A 21,480-nucleotide genomic window follows, 5' to 3' on the forward strand; every position below is an offset into this window, starting at 1 on the left:
GATGTTTTCATTTGGAGAAACAGGCGGAGTGGTCTTCATTCTTGTTGTTAGCTGAGTGTGCCATTAATAACCGTAGACAGGAGTCCACTGATAAGTCACCGTTTTTTGGGGCATATGGATTCCATCCACAGTTTGGCACATTTTCTGGTTCTCAAACTTCCGGTATTCCTAAGGAGGAACGATTTTCCTCTTCTTTGTCTTTGATTTAGCGGAAAATTCTAAATAACCTGAAAAAGATGGGCAACTTCCAAGAAGGTACGTTAAGTTTAAAGTTTCTTGTGGACAGCTACACAGAACCACCTACTCTCAGGTCCGGACCAGTCATACGTCTCATGTCAGCCACACGCTTATGCGTGTGGCTGACATGAAACTTATGACTGGTCCGGACCTGAGAGTGGGTGATTCTGTGTGGCTGTCCACAAGAAACTTTAAGCTTAACGTACCTTCTTGGAAGTTTGGCCCAAGATTTATTGGTCCATATAAGATCACTGCCATTGTTAACCCTGTAGCCTTCCGTCTTGAACTTCCTCAGGTTTTGAAAATTCATATCGTATTTTATAAGTCATTGTTGAAGAATAGTGATGGACGAACATCTGCCAGGACGGTTCGCGAACGCGATCAAATGTTCGCGAACCGCAAGTTCGCGGCGGGTCCCATTCATTTTAATGGCAGGCGAACCTGAAAAACCTTCAGCTCATATTTGCAGCCAAGAAATAATTACCAGAAGTGCACAAATAGTCCCACAACATGGACAGTGACATACCAGATGTATTATTCGAATTTGCGATCTCCATGAATTTTTTTTTCCAATGCGAAATATCGGCAATATAATTTTCGCGTACGCGCATGCGCAAATGCACTATACAGTACCCAAATGCACTATAAAGAAAGTATATTGGTATATAACACCCCGCTTCAATCCGTTTTTTTTGGGGGGGGGACTGGTATATCACACCAGTAGAAATTATTTGTTCCAATAACGCTTGTCCCTCTATATACCGGCAGTATCGCAGCAGAACCACACCAACTGCCGCACAATACAATGCACTATAATATACTTTCTAACATACTGTAGAAAGTATATTATAACATTATACTGTACAAGGAAGGCAATCCATTAGAATATATATGAAGATAAAACGTAACCTTTAATAATTTTACTATGAGGGTCCATTCACATGTCCGTAAGTGTTTTGCGGAGCCGCAAAACACGGGCACCGGCAATGTGCATTCTGCAATTTGTGGACCGCACATCGCTGGCACTATAATAGAAAATGCCTAATCTTGTCTGCAATTGTCTATTTTTTTGCGGAAACGGAAGCACAGATGCGGAAGCGTGGATCCGCAAATGCGGATCCGCAAATGCGGATGCGGACAGCACATTCCGGCCCCATTGAAAAATTGCGGAACGGATGCGGACCAATTTTGCGGACGTGTGAATGGAAAAGATATCCCTCAAAATGAAAATAAATTAATTATTAAAGTTAAGCAAAAAGCATAGATGTGGTAGGCAATAACAAGTGCTTGGCGGCACCAAATCAGAAACCATATGTCCTACCACAATCCAGGGGGTTCCAGTGCACATCGATGAATCCAGGAGGGAAAGCAAAAAAACATCCATCCCTGGGCTAGATGATGATGTGTTATTGAAGGACAGAGTGGGCAAAGAACTGTCCCTGATATTGCCCTACAGGGGGGTGCTATTCTGGCCCTGATAGCCTGACCACCCGTCCTTATAAGAGCGACCCCGTCCGGAACCTCACCCTATATAAAAATGGCCATAGTAAGCCCCTAGGCCCCTGACTTCCAGGTGATCACTATATAGATCTATGTGTTTTTTACTTATTATAAAAGTATATGATAAGTATATCGCATCCCTCTGTGTATCACACATATCGATAGCACACCTATACTAGTGATTGAAATGACTTTTGTGGCCCTATTAGCTAGCGTTTGGTGTCCCTAACAGCCTGTCCCTGCTCCACACAGCAACCTCTCCCTACACTGGCAAAACACTGAATGTAAAATGGCGGCCAGATCAGGTTTATTTATAAGGTAGGGGGTATGTCCATGTGCTGAAATGTCTCAATTGGCTGTCCTGTACCACCTGATGGATGTGTCATGGGTCAAATTTCTTCACAATGTAAAAGAATATGGCGGGCGAATCGCGAACATGCAAAGTTCGCCGTGAAACGACCGCCGGGCGAACCGCAAGGCCATCTCTATTGAAGAAATGTGTCGAACCTGTTGAGTTGTCCTCCTAATCTTATTCCAGGGCCTTATAGGGAATAAAGGGCCTAGGTATCCTGCATATAAATATTCTTACCTTCAAAGTCTATTTATATTAATAGGTAGTTGGATAGGGACTGGATCAGAATTGTTTAGGAGGTGTCCTTCCCTAGTTTCCAGGCCCAGTTACTGTTCCCCTTCCCTCCTGTGTTCAGTGTGGAAGTTTTCCCCCACACTGATTGTGACAATATTGTCCTTGACCATAGTTACATCTCCACACTGTACTGTACTGTACCAGACACTGACAGGCTCAAGGACTGGCCCATCTTCTCCTTTACATATGTATGAGTAGCTGGTACAGCTTTTTTAGAGAAGTATTGACAGCTTGGGGCTCTCCACAAGCCATCAGTGCAGAGTCAACCACATTGAAAGGGAGGGACTGTAGTACCAGCAAGTTGGACAGCAAGTTGCACTGTACCAGCAAGTTGCACTGTTGGATGAGTGCACGCATACTGCTGTCTCTTTGCAAACGCCTCGTGATCAGTTGCTGTTGAAATGCCTTATGAGGAGGAGGAGAAGGAGGAGGAGTAGCAGCAGGACCAGTAGATGGGAAAGAAACATAGTTCCCTTCTGCTGAGTGGTGCCCTTACTGCTGGAGAAGGAGTGGGGGCCACTGGGAGATGCATCAGGCTGTAACACTACATTAGCACCCTGGTCACTCTTCATCTTCAGCCCATAGATCCTAAATACAGCCATGCTGTCTTCCTCAAGCGACTTGATGAAGAATTCCCACACAGGTTATCCTGACTGGAGGCAGGAAGGAATTTATTTTACCCTAATATTAGAAAATTGGCTTCTACCTCATGGAGATTTTTTGCCTTCCTCTGTATCAACTTTGCAGGATAACAGACTGAATTGGATGGACATATGTCTTTTTTAAGCCTTACAAACTATGGGGGTCATTTATAACCTCTATATCTGGCGGTGGATCTGCCAAAGTTATGAATAGGCACTGGCCTCTAGATAACTTCGGCTCATCTAGCGCCAGTCTAAATATAAGCCAGCCTGCTTTCTGGCTTACATTTGGACCATTTTCTACACCTAGAACAGGCATAGAAAAGGATAAATGAGACGGACCTGCTGGCTCATCCCCTTCCCTGCCCAAGCCACGCCCACTTTTTTTAGACCTGACATGAGCGGGGAAAAGTTGCATATTGCGGCGCAAATAACCATTGTTCCACAATTTGCGCCAGAAGTACTCATAATATAGGCATATATCTGGATGATAAATGACCCCCTATGTTACTGTGTGATATTGTTAAAGCCAGTCATTATGTCTATTTTTTCTTTGTTTGTTTTACAAAAATAATTTTTATTTTATATATTTTTTGTGTTTGTAAAACACATTTTTCTTTTTTTTTTTTTTTTTTTTTTACCTACTAGTGAACTTCAGCTTTTGGGGGTCTGATGACTTTTACAGTGCATTACAATGAAGAGTGTAATGTATTGCATTGTGACTGTCAGAATAATACTGACAGCTGCCTATGATACCCAGCCTTAGCACTTTGTGATCACATCATGAGGAACCGATGGGTTGAGAGAGGGCGCCTCCTCCCTCTGCAAAGCCCTTAGATGTGGCAATCAGCATTGTCTGTGGCATCTAAGGGGTTAGTCTACCAGAATCAGGGTTCTAAGCGATGTTGACGGATACAGCAGAAGGTTGGCTGTCATGAACAGCTGGGACCCTGCTGATGATCAGGCAAGCATAGCTTCTGTGCCCGACTAATCAGTGCATTGTACATACATGTACTGTGCTGATTGCGAACTCATTTACTGCAGCAACGTACATGTGAGAAAGAGATTAAATAACAAAAACTATTTTGAAAGTACCCTATTCTGGGATATTGTATTCCTCCAACAGCTGAGAGACAAGTGAGAATTAAAAATGTTCCTAGCTTTCAGTGAAGGAAAATATAGATTTTATGAAAGACAAGAGACAAACTGTCACGGATAATGTTGCAGATAGCTGGAAGTTATGAATAAACATCCGACTGGCTTGATCCCAAACTAAGGAGCATAAAGGTGACCCCTATAAAACCCTAAGAGCTGACACTGACTGCTAAGCACATACAAGGGTCTCAGAGGTAGACTATTGCATGCCCACGTACCTAGACTGTGTGACACCTGAAAACACCTGAGAACCCTAAAAATTGCGTGCCCCTATCAGAAACAATGTCTGAAGGAATGCCATGCAATTTAACAATGTGATCAACAAACGCTTGCGCCAACGTCTTAGCATTGGGTAACCCAGCTGCATGGCCTCCTGCTCAGAGAGGATTGAGAGAGACTGAGGCCCCTGCGGACTGAATGAGACAGCCCCACTGTCCTTGGACTGAATATGACAGGAAGGAGTGGTCTCTCCTCTCTCTCTAAGACGCCTGTCAATACGAACAGCTAGAGACATGGCAGACTCCAACGAGGCAGGTCTCTCATGAAAAGCAAAAGCATCTGTCACGACTGTGACTGATCCAGACAGGTCTGGGAGGAGAAGGTCGCAGCGACTTGCTACTCGCGATAGCTTGTGAGTTTGCTCCGTGGTTCAGGGTATGTCATCTGGGAGTTTGTAGGCAGCCTTCTCAGGTGAGTCCTGTCTGCCACTCCCAGCTACTATATTAGTTTCAGTTTTACTTGCAGCCATTGCCAGATATAGTCCTTACTTCCAGTGCTACTCTGACCTTGGAAGGAGATCGTTTGATGGTGTTGCTGTGGAGCTCTTGTCCGGCGTGGACTGTCGTGTTTGGGATCGCCTTCTCTGCTCGTGACTGGATAAGTCTATCTCTGCTGTTGTTTGTTTGTTGCTGTCTTCCCCTGTTGTTTTCCTAGACATGAGTGATGGTGACTAGCGCTCCCATCGGCCTTTCCCCAGTCCAGTCTTGTTAGGGTGACTGAGGGTTTAGGCATCCTGCTCACCGCACGGGTTCACACCCTGTCTAGGGTATCAGGGCAGACAGGTGCCAGCTTAGGGTTAGTCAGGGGTGGCCATTCTACTTCCCATCCGTAGATAAGGGTCCCCCTCCCCTCCGTCTGGTGCGAAATGACATTTCTTTTTTTTTTTTTCCTTGCTGTTTTGCTTTGTATTTTGTCTGTTCCACTATGGATCCGGTTTCGGTTTTGAAACAATTACAGGGGTTATCCCTTGAAGTGGCAGGATTAAAAGCAACAGTGCTGCAGCAGCAATCCTTGGGTTCCACCGTTGCTACGGGAAACCAAGGTACTCCTGAGCCAAAAGTGGCTTTACCTGATTCTGAGGAGGGAGAGACCAATTTGTAACCTTCAGAGAAGCTTGTAAATTGTTCTTCAGGTTACACCCTAGATCCTCCGGCGGTGAGGAACAATGGGTGGGCATTGTAATTTCTTTCCTGCAAGGAGATCCGCAGGCTTGGGCTTTCTCCCTACCATCAGACTCTCCGGCCTTACGATCAGTGGAGGAGTTTTTTGAAGCCCTGGGTCTCGTATATGATGACCCGGACAGGGTCTCACTGGCTGAGTCTAAACTACGTAGACTTCGGCAAGAGAACCGGTCTGCTGAACTATATTGTTCCGAATTCCGTAGGTGGGCTACTGATACGTTATGGAACGACTCGGCCCTTAGGAGTCAGTTCTGCCAGGGGTTGTCTGAAAAATTAAAAGACGCGCTGGCGGTATACGAGGTCCCTGGGTCTCTTGAGGCTGCCATGTCTCTGTCCATAAGAATCGACAGACGGCTCAGGGAGAGACTATTAAATTTTACGGAGGCCTCTATAGGGCAGGGATCGGTCTGTTATGGTCCAGTTGAACCAATGCAAGTCCCTATCAAACTGGAACAGTTTCATTGGAGTCCAGGAGAAATGGGACTACTTAAAAGTGGCACTATTGAAGGCAACAGAAAATTGCATTAGGCTTGTCAGTAAAAGCAAAAAAAGGAAGAGACCACTGTGGTACTCAGCAGAAGTGGCCAAAATCATTAAAAACAAAAAGATAGCATTTAGGAATTATAAAAAAAAAAAAAACGAGGATGACAGACAAATTTATAAGATTAGGCAGAGGGAGGCCAAACAAGTTATAAGAGCTTCCAAAGCACAGGCAGAAGAGAAATTAGCTCAGTCAGGGAAAAAAGGCGAGAAGGCATTCTTCAGATACATAAATGAAAAAAGGAAACTAAAACAAGGAATTACCAAATTAAAAACAAAAGAAGGAAGGTATATAGAAGAAGATAAAGAACTAGCTGACTGCCTCAATGAATATTTCTGTTCAGTTTTTACAAAGGAAAATGAAGGAGAAGGACCTCAGTTAGGAAAGAAGACTAATGAATCTTTTGATGCATGTGTCTTTACAGAGGAAGAGGTTCTAAGTCAGCTGTCTAAAATTAATACAAATAAGTCACAGGGGCCTGATGGGATACACCCAAAGCTATTAAAAGAGCTCAGCGTTGAACTAGCAAAACCATTAACAGATTTATTTAACCAATCGCTGGCAACAGGAGTCGTCCCAGAAGATTGGAAATTAGCAAATGTTGTGCCCATTCACAAGAAAGGTAGTAGGGAGGAATCAGGCAACTATAGGCCAGTAAGCCTGACATCAATAGTGGGGAAATTAATGGAAACCATACTTAAGGAGAGGATTGTGGAACATCTAAAATCCCATGGATTGAAAGATGAAAAACAGCATGGGTTTACTTCAGGGAGATCATGTCAAACTAATCTTATTGATTTTTTCGATTGGGTGACTAAAATAATAGATGGAGGAGGTGCAGTAGACATCGCTTATCTAGACTTTAGTAAGGCTTTTGATACTGTCCCACATAGAAAGCTTATCAATAAAGTGCAGTCTTTGGGCTTGGACTCCCATATTGTTGAATGGATTAGGCAGTGGCTGAGGGACAGGCAACAGAGGGTTGTAGTCAATGGAGTATATTCAGACTAAGGTCTTGTTACCAGTGGGGTTCCTCAGGGATCTGTTCTGGGACCCATATTGTTTAATATCTTTATCAGCGAAATTGCAGAAGGCCTCGATGGTAAGGTGTGTCTTTTTGCTGATGACACAAAGATTTGTAACAGGGTTGATGTTCCTGGAGGGATACACCAAATGGAAAAGGACTTAGGAAAACTAGAGGAATGGTCAAAAATATGGCAACTAAAATTTAATGTTGATAAGTGCAAGATAATGCACCTGGGACGTAAAAACCCAAGAGCAGAATATAAAATCAGTGATACAGTCCTAACCTCAGTATCTGAGGAAAGGGATTTAGGGGTCATTATTCCAGAAGACTTAAAGGTAGGCAGACAATGTCATAGAGCAGCAGGAAATGCTAGCAGAATGCTTGGGTGTATAGGGAGAGGAATTATCAGTAGAAAGAGGGAGGTGCTCATGCCGCTCTACAGAGCACTAGTGAGACCTCATTTGGAGTATTGTGCTCAGTACTGGAGACCATATCTCCAGAAGGATATTGATACTTTGGAGAGAGTTCAGAGAAGAGCTACTAAACTGGTACATGGATTGCAGGATAAAACTTACCAGAAAAGATTAAAGGACCTTAACATGTATAGCTTGGAAGAAAGACGAGACAGAGGGGATATGATAGAAACTTTTAAATACATAAAGGGAATCAACAAGGTAAAAGAGGAGAGAATATTTATAAGAAGAAAAACTGCTACAAGAGGACATAGTTTTAAATTAGAGGGGCAAAGGTTTAAAAGTAATATCAGGAAGTATTACTTTACTGAGAGAGTAGTGGATGCATGGAATAGCCTTCCTGCAGAAGTGGTAGCTGCAAATACAGTGGAGGAGTTTAAGCATGCATGGGATAGGCCAGTGGTGGGCAACCTTTTTTTTCAACTGAGCCAAATCTCGCCAAAACCACGATTGAAATTTATTTTGAGAGCCACATTTTTAAAACCGAAAATACATAGGATGGTACACTGTTTTTAGTTTCAATAAGTTTTTATTGAGAATATTGTGCATGCAAGTATCCACATAGGTCGGGTACTGTGGGACTCTTTGCACCGGCCCTGTCACGTGGACGTGACCAGAGCCTGTGCAAGGATTTTTTGGCAACACAAGCGAAGCTACATCTCGGTGACCCCCTTCTCCCACCGCCCCGCCCGCAGCTCACCTGGTCCTGGTTCTGTCTGCAGCAGCTGGCTTCTCCTCTGTGTGGTCCTGATATCTTCGATCTGGTTTGAGGACTGTACTTTTCGCCCTATAAGATGCACATAGGTTTTAGAGGAGTATAATCAGAAACAATATTTTCCATTATACCTCAGGTCAGACCACCAATCAGACCCCCAATGTTAATCATACCTCAGATCAGCCCCCTATATCAGCAGTCAGCACCCCATCCATCATGCCCATGTCAGCCCCCATCCATCATGCCCCCATGTCAGCCGTCATGCCCCTATGTCAGCCGTCAGCCCCCCATGTCAGCACCCCATCTATCATGCCCATGTCAGCCGTCAGCACCCCATCCATCATGCCCATGTCAGCCGTCAGCACCCCATCCATCATGCCCATGTCAGCCGTCAGCACCCCATCCATCATGCCCATGTCAGCCGTCAGCACCCCATCATGCCCATGTCAGCCCCCATCCATCATTACCCCCCATGTCAGCCATCAGCCCCCCATGTCAGCCATCATGCCCCCCATGTCAGCCGTCAGCACCCCATCCATCATGCCCATGTCAGCTGTCAGCCCCCATCCATCATGCCCCCCATGTCAGCCGTCATGCCCCTATGTCAGCCGTCAGCACCCCATGTCAGCCGTCAGCCATCAGCCCCCCATGTCAGCACTCCATCCATCATGTCCATGTCAGCCGTCAGCCCCCATCCATCATGCCCCCCATGTCAGCCATCATGACCTTATGTCAGCCGTCAGCACCCAATGTCAGCACCCCATCCATCATGCCCATGTCAGCCGTCAGCACCCCATCTATCATGCCCATGTCAGCCATCAGCACCCCATCATGCCCATGTCAGCCCCCATCCATCATTACCCCCCATGTCAGCCATCAGCCCCCCATGTCAGCCATCATGCCCCCCATGTCAGCCGTCAGCACCCCATCCATCATGCCCATGTCAGCTGTCAGCCCCCATCCATCATGCCCCCCATGTCAGCCGTCATGCCCCTATGTCAGCCGTCAGCACCCCATGTCAGCCGTCAGCCATCAGCCCCCCATGTCAGCACTCCATCCATCATGTCCATGTCAGCCGTCAGCCCCCATCCATCATGCCCCCCATGTCAGCCATCATGACCTTATGTCAGCCGTCAGCCCCCCATGTCAGCACCCCATCCATCATGCCCATGTCAGCCGTCAGCACCCCATCCATCATGCCCATGTCAGCCGTCAGCACCCATCCATCATTACTCCCATGTCAGCCATCATGCCCCCCATGACAGCCGTCAGCCCCCATCCATTATGCTCCCTAATGGGGGACAATGTTGGAGTCTGCACCATCGGGGGGGTGACATGATGAGGGACAATGTTGAAGTCGGTACCTGATATATCACTGGGGTCTGGCTGGAGTGGGGTCGGTCTGGTCCTGGCTCCAATCTCAGCTGGCTCTGCCTTAAGGTGTCTTCTCCAGAGTCCAGACTAGAGTCCAGCAGGGTCGGCCAAGTTCCAACAAGTCGTGCCTCAGTGTTACTCTGTGACTGTGTTCTTCTGCTGCCAGCCTGGAGGGGCAGCTTTTACAGGTCATAGCAGACAGAGCAGCTCCGCCTCCTCGCCTCCCTCCGCCGCGGCCCCACTGACAGTCAGTGACGCCTCCTTTGGCCTGAGCGCCGCACGGCACACATGTAGGCAGGACAGCCGCAGGCTGCCGCCCCCGAGAGGAGGGAGGGGAGCGGGCGCCGGGCACACAGAACAGTGCTCCAGACTAAAAAAAAATTCCAAGTAGCCATTGGCTCCTGAACTGAAAAATTTAGGAGCCAAATCAAATTTTTAGTTGCCAAATCGAAACTGAATCAAAATTTTGGTATCGTGACAACGCTACGCCGATCAGATCGGCGTAGGGTTGTTTTGAAACCAAAATTTTGATTCGCTTTCGTCACCATAAAAAAGTATTGTGATACTCAATACCGTGCAAAAAAAAAAAAACAACAAAAAAAGCTGTGTGCATTTCGCATTTTATGAAACATTCGGCCCATAATAGAACAGTCCTATGCTATTTTTTGGGGTGACAAGGTGACTAAAAAGGCTATGTAATATGTTTATTTATTTATTGTTTATATATTTTATATGTAAAATTGGGAAAGGGGGGATTTAAACTTAATATTTTAAAGTACTTTCACATTAGCGTTTTTCATTTCCGGCACTGAGTTCCGTCACAGGGGCTCTATACCGGAAAATAACTGATCAGTTTTATCCCCATGCATTCTGAATGGAGAGTAATCCGTTCAGGATGCATCAGGATGTCTTCAGTTCAGTCATTTTGACTGATCAGGCAAAAGATAAAACCGTAGCATGCTACGGTTTTATCTCCGGCGAAAAAAAATGAAGATTTGCCTGAATGCCGGCTCCGGCATTTTTCCCCATAGGAATGTATTAGTGCTGGATCCGGCATTCAAAATACCGGAATGCACCCGCACTAAATCCGGACCCATTCACTTCTATGGGGCTGTGCACATGAGCGGTGATTTTCACACATCACTTGTGCGTTGCGTGAAAATCGCAGCATGCTCTGTTGTGCGTTTTTCGCGCAACGCAGGCCCCATAGAAGTTAATGGGGCTGTGTGAAAATCGCAAGCAAGTGCGATTTTCACGCATGGTTCCTAGGATGAAAGTCTATTCACTGTATTATTTTCCCTTATAACATGGTTATAAGGGAAAATAATAGCATTCTGAATACAGAATGCTTAGTACAAGGTCAATATAATAAACATTGGTGGCGCAGTGCGCCCCCCCATCACCCCAATATAATAAACATTGGTGGCGCAGTGCGCCCCCCCTCAATATAATAAACATTGGTGGCGCAGTGCGCCCCCCCCCATCACCCCAATATAATAAACATTGGTGGTGCAGTGCGCCCCCCCTCAATATAATAAACATTGGTGGCGCAGTGCGCCCCCCCCCATCACCCCAATATAATAAACATTGGTGGCGCAGTGCGCCCCCCCTCAATATAATAAACATTGGTGGCGCAGTGCGCCCCCCCATCACCCCAATATAATAAACATTGGTGGCGCAGTGCGCCCCCCCTCAATATAATAAACATTGGTGGCGCAGTGCGCCCCCCCCATCACCCCAGTATAATAAACATTGGTGGCGCAGTGCGCCCCCCCCATCACCCCAATATAATAAACATTGGTGGCGCAGTGCGCCCCCCCAACACCCCAGTATAATAAACATTGGTGGCGCAGTGCGCCCCCCCCATCACCCCAATATAATAAACATTGGTGGCGCAGTGCGCCCCCCCTCAATATAATAAACATTGGTGGCGCAGTGGGCAGTGCCAATGAGGGTTAAAAAATAAAAAAATAATTAACTCACCTCCTCCAATTGATCGTCTCCTGTTCTTACTTCTTTCTAGTTTCTTCAGGACGCAGGACCTGTGGTGACATCACTGTGCTCATCACATGATCCATCACCATGGTAATGGGCCATGTGATGAGCTCAGTGACGTCACCACAGGTCCTGAAGAAACTAGAAAGAAGTAAGAACAGGAGACCGGCAGCTACCTGATCAACTGGAGGAGGTGAGTTAATTTTCTTTTATTATTTTTAACCCTCATTGGCACTTCCCACTGTGCCACCAACGTTTATTATACTGGGGGAGGGGGGGCGCACTGTGCCACCAACGTTTATTATACTGGGGGGGGGGGGGGGCGCACTGTGCCACCAACGTTTATTATACTGGGGGGGGGGGGGGTGGCGCACTGTGCCACCAACGTTTATTATACTGGGGGGGGGGGCACTGTGCCACCAACGTTTATTATACTGGGGGGGGGGGGCACTGTGCCACCAACGTTTATTATACTGGGGGGGGGGGGGCACTGTGCCACCAACGTTTCTTATACAAATACAGGAGGCGGGTGCCGGAATCAAATAGCCGGCACCCGACCTTTGTGACAGGGAGCTGCGATCAGCGGCAGTTAACCCCTCAGGTACCGCACCTGAAGGGTTAACTCAACTGCAGCGGATCGCAGCTCCCTGTCACAGAGGTCGGGTGCCGGCTATTTGATTCCGGCACCCGCCTCCTGTATTTGTATTAACAGGTCAGTTTTCTTCATTGGTGGCGCAGTGGCCACAGCCCCTCCCCTCCTCCTCCTGCCTCTTCTTATTGGCAGCGGCGGGGACAGCAGCAGCACAGGGGGGAGGGAGAGACTCCTCCTGCGCTGCTGAGAACGATCATCTCCTGTGCCCGCCGCTGTATTGAGCAGAGCTGCGGCGGCGGGTCTAGTCGCTAATGGCATCTGGAGCCCTGCAGAAGAGCCGCATTAAAGTGTGTAAAGAGCCGCATGTGGCTCGCGAGCCGCGGCTTGCCGACCACTGGGATAGGCATAAGGCCATCCTTCATATAAGATAGGGCCAGGGGCTAGCCATAGTATTTAGTATATTGGGCAGACTGGATGGGCCAAATGGTTCTTATCTGCCGACACATTCTATGTTTCTATGTTTCTATGCAAATAGAGGGCACCACTAGACGGGTGAATCCTCCTAAGTTCCGCCGTAGGTCAGAGGTTTGTTTTCGTTGTGGGGGGAGGGGTCATTTTGTAAAGGTTTGTCCCTCAGAACCCAAGAGACCACAAACAAAGGAGCCGCCGGAAAACTAGAGTCCCCAGATTGTGCGGAGGAGAACAGTCTGGGCGTATTCGTTTCCTCCATACGCATGTCTCAGTTTTTGTTGTCCGCTACCATTGAGGCGGGCAATAAAACTGAGATCTGTTCCGTCTTTTTGGACAGTGGGGCGGGGGTCAACTTGGTGGATTCACGGTTTGCTCAGGCTCTGGGTTTTACTCCGGAACCGGTATGCAGAACTATTCCTGTTTTTGCCATCGACTCCTCCCCTCTTACTCAGAGAGAGTTAACTCAGATCATCCATAATATCCATCTGCAGGTAGGGGACCTCCATAAAGAGCATATCTCTTGTTATGTCCTAGACGGTCTTCCGGCTCCTATGGTATTGGGGTGGATTGGCAGGCCGGGGAGATTGTGGAGTGGAGTGAACATTGTAAGGACAACTGCTTGAGTAGTAGGTGCTCTACACTCTCTGTAACATCTTTACCTGCCTTTCTGTCAGATTTTATGGATGTGTTCTCTGAGAAGGGTTGTCAGGGGTTACCACCTCATCGTCCATATGATTGCCCGATTAATCTACTACCTGGGGCAAAACTACCTAAAACCCGGTTATACAATCTTTCCGGCCCGGAGAGGAAGGCTATGAAAGATTATATTTCGGAGAGTTTGGCTAAGGGACACATCAGACCCTCTTCTTCACCTGTGGCTGCAGGGTTCTTTTTCGTTAAAAAGAAAGATGGGGGCCTACGTCCTTGCCTGGATTTTCGGGAATTAAACCGGATAACTATCCGAGATCCCTATCCTCTTCCTCTCATTCTCGACCTCTTTAATCAGGTTGCTGGTGCTAAATGGTTCTCCAAAATGGATCTCAGAGGAGCCTATAACCTGGTTCGCATCAAAAAGGGGGATGAGTGGAAGACGGCTTTTAATACTCCGGAAGGGCATTATGAAAATCTGGTCATGCCATTTGGTCTTACTAATGCGCCTGCGGTATTCCAACATTTTGTCAACAATATTTTTAGTCACCTTATCGGGAGATTTGTTGTGATATATCTTGATGACATCCTGGTCTATTCCCCGGATCTGGATACACATAAGATCCATGTGAGACAAGTGCTGCAGATATTAAGGGCCAACAAATTGTTTGCTAAGTTAGAAAAATGTGTGTTCGCCGTAAAAGAACTGCCATTTCTGGGGTATGTGTTGTCAGATTCAGGTTTCCGCATGGATCCAGAGAAAGTCCGGGCGATTATAGACTGGGATCTGCCTGAGAACCTGAAGGCATTGCAACGCTTCCTGGGGTTTGCTAATTTTTATAGAAAGTTTATAAAGAACTATTCCTTGGTGGTCAAACCACTGACGGACATGACCCGAAAGGGATCCGATTTTTCCAAATGGTCACATGCAGCCAAAACTGCCTTTGCATCTCTGAAGGAGAGATTCACCTCGGCCCCTATTCTCGTACAGCCAGATGTCTTGCTTCCTTTTATTGTAGAGGTTGACGCATCAGAGGTGGGGGTGGGAGCGGTACTATCTCAGGGCCCGTCCCCTGGTGAATGGCGTCCGTGTGCTTTCTTTTCGAAGAAATTGTCTACTGCAGAAAGGAACTATGATATTGGCAACAGGGAACTTTTGGCTATTAAGTTGGCTTTTGAGGAGTGGCGTCATTTTTTGGAGGGGCGGTTCATCCCGTCACGGTGATTACTGATCACAAAAACTTATTATATCTGGAGTCTGCTAAACGTCTCACCCCTAGACAGGCTCGGTGGTCGTTATTTTTTACTAGGTTTAATTTTGTAATAACCTATCGCCCGGGGGCAAAAAATACTAAGGCGGATGCATTGTCTCGAAGTTTTCCTGTTGGGGGTGATGTTGAGGTACCAGAGCCCATTTTGCAAAAGGGGGTGGTGGTCTCTGCATTACACTCAGGTTTGGAGGGGAGGGTGTTGGAAGCTCAGGGGGACGCCCCGGCCTCCTGCCCCTCGGGTAAACTGTTTGTGCCAGAAAATTTACGACTGGAGATACTAATAGAACACCATAACTCCACACTGGCAGGACACCCAGGTAGTAGGGCAACCTCTGAGTTAGTGTCTCGTCGGTTCTAGTGGCCTAAATGGCGCCAGGAGGTGTTGAATTTTGTGTCTGCATGTGCTACCTGTGCTCGTTCTAAGGTAGATCATACTCGTCCGGCAGGGCGTCTTTTACCTCAGGCCATCCCCAACAGGCCTTGGACGCACCTGTCAATGGATTTCATTACGGATCTACCAGTATCAGCGGGGAAGACTGTTATTCTTGTAGTTGTTGACAGATTCAGTAAAATGGTGCACTTTATTGCTCTTGCCGCATTGCCTAATGCTAACACACTGGCTCAGGTTTTTATTGACCACATCGTGAAGCTTCACGGTGTCCCTTCCGATATTGTTTCGGATCGTGGTACCCAATTCGTTTCTAAATTTTGGAAAGCTTTTTGTTCTCGTTTAGGGGTTCATCTGTCGTTTTATTCATCTTTCCATCCACAGTCCAACGGTCAGACTGAACGTACCAATCAAAACCTAGAGACATATTTGAGATGCTTTGTTTCCGAAAATCAGGAGGAATGGTCATCTTATTTACCGTTAGCCAAGTTTGCCATTAATAATCGTCGTCAAGAATCCACCGATAAGTCACCATTTTTTGGTGCGTATGGTTTCCATCCTCAGTTTTATACGTTTAGTGAGGGGGGGGCCGTCTGGGATTCCCGAGGAGGAACGATTTGCGTCTTCACTTTCTTCAGTGTGGCAGAGTGTGCAAGAAAGTTTGAAGAGAATTGGTGGTAGATACAAACGTGCGGCTGATAGGAAGCGCTCTGAAGGTCCGGACCTTAGGGTGAATGACTTGGTGTGGTTGTCTACCAGAAATATCAAGTTGAAGGTTCCCTCGTGGAAATTAGGTCCGAGATTTATTGGTCCTTATAGGGTAATTAAGATCATTAACCCGGTGGCTTTTCGTCTGGAGCTACCTCAGACTCTAAGGATCCATAATGTCTTCCACAGATCTCTGCTTAAGAGATATGTAGAACCTCCCGAACCATTGCCACTACCGCCTCCACCGGTGGTTGTTGATGGCAGTCTTGAGTTTCAGGTAGAAAAGATTGTTGATTCACGATATGTTCGCCGCTCTCTTCAGTACCTGGTGCACTGGAAAGGTTATGAATCCGAAGAGAGAATGTGGGTTCCAGCATCAGAGATAAAAGCGGACAGACTCATTCGGGCTTTTCATAGCTCCCATCCGGAGAGGCCTGGTCTTGAGGGTCCAGGGGCCCCTCGTAGAAAGGGGGGTACTGTCACGACTGTGACTGATCCAGACAGGTCTGGGAGGAGAAGGTCGCAGCGACTTGCTACTCGCGATAGCTTGTGAGTTTGCTCCATGGTTCAGGGTATGTCATCTGGGAGTTTGTAGGCATCCTTCTCAGGTGAGTCCTGTCTGCCACTCCCAGCTACTATATTAGTTTCAGTTTCACTTGCAGTCATTGCCAGATATAGTCCTTACTTCCAGTGCTACTCTGACCTTGGAAGGAGATCGTTTGATGGTGTTGCTGTGGAGCTCTTGTCCGGCGTGAACTGTCGTGTTTGGGATCGCCTTCTCTGCTCGTGACTGGATAAGTCTATCTCTGCTGTTGTTTGTTTGTTGCTGTCTTCCCCTGTTGTTTTCCTAGACGTGAGTGATGGTGACTAGCGCTCCCATCGGCCTTTCCCCAGTCCAGTCTTGTTAGGGCGACTGAGGGTTTAGGCATCCTGCTCGCCGCACGGGTTCACGCCCCGTCTAGGGTATCAGGGCAGACTGGTGCCAGCTTAGGGTTAGTCAGGGGTGGCCATTCTACTTCCCATCCGTAGATAAGGGTCCCCCTCCCCTCCGTCTGGTGCGACACGACTGCTGCTGGGCTAGCGGTCGTGACAGCATCTTTCAATTCCTCCGAAAGACCATGGCAAAATTGACTTCGGAGTGCAGCATCGTTCCAACCAGTATCAGCTGACCATCTCCAAAATTCAGAAGAATATATCTCTGCGGACTGTTTACCCTGGCATAAAAGACGCAGTTTAGATTCAGCCAGAGCAATACGATCCGGGTCATCATATATCTTCCCCAGGGCTACAAAAAATTCATCCACCGATCGGAGGGGCCGTGCCCCCACCGGCAGTGAAAAGGCCCAAAACTGAGCGTTATCCTGAGCAGCGAGATGATGATCCCCACCCTCTGCTCCTCATCACCAGAGGAATGGGGAAGTAGGCGAAAATGGAGTTTGCAAGCCTCTCTAAAGCGAACAAAATTCTCACTACCCCCGGAGATCGTATCCAGAAGCAAGATCTTAGGCTCGGAACAAACTCCATGAACGCAAGCAGAACCGGTCACCTGAAACTGAGACACAGTTTTACGGAGATCTGCTACCTCCAGTGAAAGACCTTGCATGCGGTCAATCAATGCTGAAACCGGATCCATGCTTAAGACGGTAGTGGCGGTTTATAATGTCATGGATGATGTTGCAGATAGCTGGAAGTTATGAATAAACATCCGACTGGCTTGATCCCAAACTAAGGAGCATAAAGGTGACCCCTATAAAACCCTAAGAGCTCACCCTGACTGCTAAGCACATACAAGGGTCTCAGAGGTAGACTATTGCATGCCCACGTACCTAGACTGTGTGACACCTGAAAACCCTATAATAGTGAGGGGACACGACCACTGGCTCCCTGCACTTCATACGGAGGGAGTCAGGGTCACCTAGAATCAAGCCAGCAAGGAAACACAATACATGAAAGGACTTATCTGAACAAGCAGTAGCAGAAGTCTCCAGCAGTGAACACTTCAATCCAGGAAGTAGTATAAACCACAAAGTGAGGCAGTATGGGAGGGAATATAAAGGAAAGAGGATTAGTCTAAATAGGTGACACCTGGGAGAAGGAAATGAGATGACAAAGTGAAACCAAAACAAAGAACATCATGCAAGAGGTAGAAAAGAACATCTGTCAGACCTTCTCACAGAAGTGGCGGTGACACAAACATTATGCTAATAAATCTTTATTTTACTACCAGCAGCAGAATAGTTAAAGAAAAAAAGAAATTTACACAAATATGTAAACAAGGTGTAGTCAGTAGCCAATAGCAAGGTATCTCAGGTGATAAATGGCCTCTGCAATCTTGTGACTCCATTCTTTCTGGAGACAAATAAAGTAGATCCAAAATGAACTGAAGGTAACCAAGGAATAAACTCAATGAAGATGCATTTTCAGAACTTGAAGATGAAATTGGAAACTCCTTCAAACATATGGAAGTAGATTAGACTGAAAGAGAATAAGCAATACATGGGTGGGTTATTAGGGAGGAATAATGTTTGTCTCCTGTCTTTCATAAAATCTATATTTTCCTTCACTGAAAGCTAGGAAAATCTTAAATTTTATTTCAAGGAAGGAGACTCCATTATGCATGTTTAAAGCTTATACTTCTAAAATATGCAATCAACAATAACAGTTTAAGTAAGACAACATAAGACTAGTATCAGTCAAATAACCCCATGGACACATGAGGGTCGGAAATAAAAGGTTCTGAAGACAGATTCAGAAGCCCAGTTGGCTGCCTTCAGAATATCAGTAAGGGAGCCTCCTGCCTGCCTGACTTTAGTGGACATAGCGCCCCTGGTGGAGTGGGCTTTAAAGATGGAAGTATCAATCCCAGCTAGGGGCATAGTTTGAGATATCCATCGGGATAAAGTAGAAGCAGAAACCAGAGCATGGGGCTTGCAGTAGGAAATAAGGAGTTGTGAGCATGATGGATTTCTAAGAGGAAGAGATCTCGTAGGATTGTAAGCAGCGGACTACACACAATTTCTCTTGTTGGGGAAACATAGAAACATAGAATGTGTCGGCAGATAAGAACCATTTGGCCCATCTAGTCTGCCCAATATACTGAATACTATGAATAGCCCTTGGCCCTATCTTATATGAAGGATGGCCTTATGCCTATCCCATGCATGCTTAAACTCCTTCACTGTATTTGCAGCTACCACTTCTGCAGGAAGGCTATTCCATGCATCCACTACTCTCTCAGTAAAGTAATACTTCCTGATATTACTTTTAAACCTTTGCCTCTCTAATTTAAAACTATGTCCTCTTGTAGCAGTTTTTCTTCTTATAAATATTCTCTCCTCTTTTACCCTGTTGATTCCCTTTATGTATTTTAAAGTTTCTATCATATCCCCTCTGTCTCGTCTTTCTTCCAAGCTATACATGTTAAGGTCCTATACTCTTTCCTGGTAAGTTTTATCCTGCAATCCATGTACTAGTTTAGCAGCTCTTCTCTGAACTCTCTCCAAAGTATCAATATCCTTCTGGAGATATGGTCTCCAGTACTGCGCACATCTGCGTTCTACATCGGGTAGAACACTGAAGAAATATTGATCTTAGTGCGACGGACGATATAGAACTTTACTCCCTGAGGTAAGTATTGTCTGTGAGCAATATCTAGGACACGAACATCTGAAACTCGCTTAAGAGAAATTAGACATAGAAGCATAGCGAGTTTGAATTACAAAAATTTTAGGGATAGAGAATCATTATTCTCCCAGGACATAAATAGATTTAGCACAAGACTGACATCCCATGTGGATTGATATCTAGGAAAAGGAGGTCTACGGAATCAAATTCCTTTTATCAGTTTACAGACCAAGGGGTGTTTGACCACAGGTACAGATTGAATGGGAGAATGATAGAAAGAGATAGCTGATCGATAGACGTTAATCGTTCGGTTGGCTTTCCCTGCTTCAAAAGAAGCGGAAAGAAAATTGAATATTTGGTTTAGAGGTGCATGTACGGGATCCAGATCCCGTTGATTGCACCAATTAGACCAAATTTTCCAGGCTGAACTGTAAGAAGATCGGGTACCTGGAGCCCAGGCGTAGAAATCAGAGTTTGTTGGCCCGAGATGAGCCAGGCTACAAGGAACAAGGTCTCTGCTAGAATCAGGGGGTGTGGATTCTTAAAGGGGTCCATAAGAATGGAAGGATGAGATGAAAGGATGCAGGGAAAGTCTACCACCATCTCCAAGATCTGGTGAAACCAGATCTGGGTCGGCCATAAAGGAGTGATCAACAACAGGGTTGCCTTTTGAATTTCTGTCAGAAGAATGACTTGCGGGATTAGGGCAAATGGAGGGAATGCATACAGAGAGTCTCAGAGGGCCAAATTTTGAGGAGAGCATCGGTGCCTAGATCTTCTGGATCTGAGCGCCAGCTAAAGAATTGAGGGAGTTGGCGATTCAGACGGGACGCAAAAAGGTCCACCTGAAAAGGACCCCAAAGAGCTTTAAGATGTTTGAAGAGGAGAGGATCCAGTCTCCAGTCGCTGTTGTCGACCAGGAATTCCAGTCTGCAATAGAATTGGAAAGGCCCAGAAGATATTCTGCCTTGAGAATGATTTTCTTGTCCAGGTAAAAGTGCCAGAATTCCTTGGCAATGTTGGCCAGACGCTCTGATCTTGTGCCCCCAAGGCGATTGACATATTGCACTGCTGAGATGTTGTCCATCCTCAGGAGAATTCAACAGTGTGAATTGTCCCTCGTGAAACTCTTGAGGGCAAAGGATCCGGACAGAAGTTCGAGACAATTGATATAAAGACAGGCCTCTTCTGACCACTTCCCTCCTGTGGAAAGGGAGCCGCAACAAGCCCCCCAGCCCTGGAGACTGGCATCTGACTCTATTATCATGTCTGGGATTGAATTGAAGATAGCCTTCCCATTCCAGGCCTGGATATGTTGTAACCACCACAGGAGTTCTTCCTTGGTGTCTGGGGTTAAGGTTATCTCGTCCGAAAACATTAAACCTTCTTGTAAGTGGAGAGTCTTCAGATGTTGAAGAGCCCTGTAGTGTAGTGGTGCAGGAAATATGGCTTGGATTGAACCTGCAACAGGCCCACTACCCGAGCAATACCTTGCAGAGATACTATTTTCTTGTTGAGTAGAGATCGGATTTTTCTCCGGATGATCTTCAACTTCTTGGATGGAAGGCTTAGGATAGCTGATCGAATGTTGATCAGGAAACCCCAAAATTCTATCTCTTTTGAGGGATTCAAAATTGTTTTTTCGTGAGTTATAAGAAAACACAGGTTCATCATTGAATATGGAGTAGAATTAATGACCGAGACTGAGCCATGATGAGAATGTAATAATTAGACGAACACCTCGGGATCTGAGCATGTCAACCACTGGTTTTAATAGCTTTGTAAAGCACCAGGGGGCCGAAAATAGACCAAATGGTAGACTTGAGAATTGGAATTTCTGACTTTCCCATATGAATTGGAGGTAAGGCTGGGATAGAGGGTGCATAGGCACCGTGAGGTAAGCATCTTTCAGGTCTACCTTGGCAAGCCAATCGTGTTGTATTAGTAGGTCTCTCAATAGATAAATGCCCTCAATTTTGATGTGGCGGTAGAAAACATAATCGTTGAGAGTTTT

This window comes from Bufo bufo, chromosome 2 (assembly GCF_905171765.1).
Source record: "Bufo bufo chromosome 2, aBufBuf1.1, whole genome shotgun sequence".
In the NCBI taxonomy this organism is placed as follows: Eukaryota; Metazoa; Chordata; class Amphibia; order Anura; family Bufonidae; genus Bufo; species Bufo bufo.